This window comes from Schistocerca americana, chromosome 2 (assembly GCF_021461395.2).
Source record: "Schistocerca americana isolate TAMUIC-IGC-003095 chromosome 2, iqSchAmer2.1, whole genome shotgun sequence".
NCBI classification, from domain to species: Eukaryota; Metazoa; Arthropoda; class Insecta; order Orthoptera; family Acrididae; genus Schistocerca; species Schistocerca americana.
The window spans coordinates 942112245-942115609 of NC_060120.1; the positions used below are offsets into that span (position 1 = coordinate 942112245).

At 47.2% G+C, this 3365-nt stretch overlaps 1 pseudogene; it reads right to left on the reverse strand.

Annotated features, from left to right (window-relative positions):
- Nucleotides 1-2408: 2408 nt before the first annotated feature.
- Nucleotides 2409-2526, reverse strand: LOC124597517 (annotated as a pseudogene).
- Nucleotides 2527-3365: the final 839 nt, after the last annotated feature.

Sequence of the window (3365 nt, forward strand, 5' to 3'; positions counted from 1 at the left end):
AACCGTACCAGCGCGAGCGACTGACTGGAACCATTAAGCGTGCGGAACAGCCCATCGTCCAAGGCGACGGTCAGGTTCGAGGTAACTGACGCTAGCGTAAGAATTGACGGCCCTGGCCTATCGCCGCCGACAGGTAAACCATTGGGTCAATGGTTCTGCCCATACAGTACTTCTTGCGCCGCCCGTGAGAGCTTCCCGCATTACTCGGCCGCAAGATCCACGCTACAACATCTACGTCTATACAGAGTGTGTTTCCGTAAGAGCGTGCAAAAATGTAACAGGGCACAGAGGATGCTCCACTGAACATTTGTGGTAGTGAACCTAGGGAGAAGCCAGCTCAGGGTGATATGGAAACAAATTTGTCTGTCGCTTCGTCCAGCATTACTGTTTCCCAGCTTATTTATAACTAATAACATGCGTACAAGTTTACACGTGCTGTGCGTTTATTTACATTTACATTTTTTATTTCCAGTAAGGAAACAAGGAGGACGAGCCTGATTACTAAGAAGTCACGATGCGGGTTTTGTTTGGTTTACTCGTCCATAAGGTGGCTCTGTTGCTTTGTATTTACATTGTCCCATAACCTAACGTGCTAAGAATCAACGACAGTACCGGTACAACTTCACAAAACTCACTGACACGCACCTTGTGTATGGGGAAGTACGTTGCAACGCTGTCGCAGCTGAAAGGCTGTACAGCGAATGATTCCCTAACAAGCATCATTCCTTATAAAGAGGAGTTGCTGGAACGCATTGCAGCGGACCTCACGACAAGAAATCTTCGTACTGCAGGTGAAATGGGCGCTGCACATTCCAGCGTGTGGCGAGTATTCCACAAACAATTACACTCATGTCACCCACAACGAGTCCAATCATTGCTTGTGACTGACCTTACCCTAATGGTTGCATTGTGTCAGTGGTTGCTCCAACCACGGATTGATCGACCAGATTTCCTCCAAATCGTGCTGTCTGCTGACGAAGCCTCATTTGACCGTGATGATATTTCGAACAGCAGGAATAGCCATGTGTCGGGCGAGGAAAACCCTCAAACTATAGTAAGGTCTACATCTACGTGATTACTCTGCCATTCACAATTAAGTGCCTCGCAGAGGGTTCAATGAATCACCTTCAAGCTGCCTCTCTACCGCTCCACACTCGAGCGGCGCGCGGGAAAAACGAGCACTTAAATTTTTCGCTGCGAGCCCTGATTTCTCTTATTTTATCGGGATGATCATTTCTCCCTATGTAGGTGGGTGCCAACAGTCGCACCATCATGTACGTTTTGCTGTGAATATCTGGGTCAACATTGACATTGGGCCATATCTTCTATCTGACTGTCTACCTGGCCACCTGTACATGCGGTTCGTGCAAAGAGCTCTACCTGAGTTGTTGGAGAACGTACCCTTGGTTGTTCGTGAGAGGATGTGGATACAAAATGACGGTGCGTCGCCTCACTTCAGTGTGGATGTCCGAAACCATCTTCGTGCTGCATTTCCTGTTCGCTGGGTTGGAAAGTGAGGTCCTATTCCACGGCCTGTGAGGTCACGTGGCCTGAAACCCTTTAAATATTTCGCGCGACCGCTACGGTCGCAGGTTCGAATCCTGCCTCGGGCATGGATGTGTGTGATGTACTTAGGTTAGTTAGGTTTCAGCAGTTCTAAATTCTAGGGGACTGATGACCTCAGAAATTAAGTCCCATAGTGCTCAGAGCCATTTGAACCTCGAATATTTCCTATGTGGGTATCTAATGTCACGAGACCCCCGTGGGACGGAGATCGAATTAGTTACCAGAATTGTAGCTGCCTGTGATGTGATTCGAAACGTATCAGAGATATTTGTCAGAGTGAGTCATAATCTTGTACGGCGATTTCATGCTTGCACTGAGGGTGACGGCCGTCACTTTCAGTACATTTTTTAAAATACAGTACAAATGGTACGTCCATTGTGTCAATAATGGTATTTACAGTTACCTGTTAAAAAACAGCACCCCGCATCTCGTGGTCGTGCGGTAGCGTTCTCGCTTCCCACGCCCGGGTTCCCGGGTTCGATTCCCGGCGGGGTCAGGGATTTTCTCTGCCTCGTGATGGCTGGGTGTTGTGTGCTGTCCTTAGGTTGGTTAGGTTTAAGTAGTTCTAGGTTCTAGGGGACTGATGACCTAAGATGTTAAGTCCCATAGTGCTCAGAGCCATTTGAACCAGCCAAAAAACAGCAATCCGTCGTTAGGCCACGAGTGGCCTACCGGGACCATCCGACCGCCGTGTCATCCTCAGTAGAGAATGCGGATAGGAGGGGCGTGGAGTCAGCACACCGCTCTCCCGGTCGTTATGTTGGTATTCTTGACCGAAGCCGCTACTATTCGGTCGAGTAGCTCCTCAATTGGCATCACGAGGCTGAGTGCACCACGAAAAAGGGCAACAGCGCATGGCGTCCTGGATGGGCACCCATCCAAGTGCCGACCACGCCCGACAGCGCTTAACTTCGGTGATCTCACGGGAACCGGTGTATCCACTGCGGAAAGGCCGTTGCACACAGTTAACTGTAAGTAATGTAAATAAAAAATCACACACTAACGTGATTTTATTCCCATATCTCCTTACGCTGGCTTCTCCAACTACAGGTTCCCTGCCTCAAATTGTTCAGTGGAACATTCTCTTTATCCTATTAAATTTTTGCACGCTTTTAGGGGAACACCCTGGAGATATCCACTGGCGAGGATACTAAATCTCTCATTAGGTTACATTTTCATTACCTTTTCCATTATTATAATTTCTTCGTTTATTAAGTAGCACAGTTAAATAGATTCAACATAATTTTGTCTCCATAAACATAGTTTCCACATTATCATCTTAACACAGTAGTCATTTCACTAATTCACCAATAAACGGTGACGAGTTTCCCCTGTGGCATCCTGATGATACACTGCTACTTGTGTTATAGTATTTCCTTTTCCTATTTCACATCCACGTACTGCTTTAAAATACATAAAGTTAACAACATGGGCAGAGTTTATCTCGTCGGAGAATGTTTGACAAGCTAAAATTAAGTTGAAAAAACAAAAATTAAAATCGCAGTACACCCACTGCGTGCGTTCCCGTTGAAAATGAAACCCAGTTGTCCGACGACGTGATTAACACCGCTAGCAGCGACTTTCGCGGAGGACAGCTAACTTCGATTTCTCTTCGCCCGGCGCTCTGATTCACTTCGTTAGGCTCCGGCACTTCACGGACGCTGCGAATTGTCTCGGGGAGAATTAAAGCATCTCATCAGTTACGTTAACAGGGCACAGCCATGTTTAATTTACGGCGCAAGTTTACTGCCGGTAATGAAGTACACACCTGCAGCTGCGCACAAGTTTTAATGAAGCAT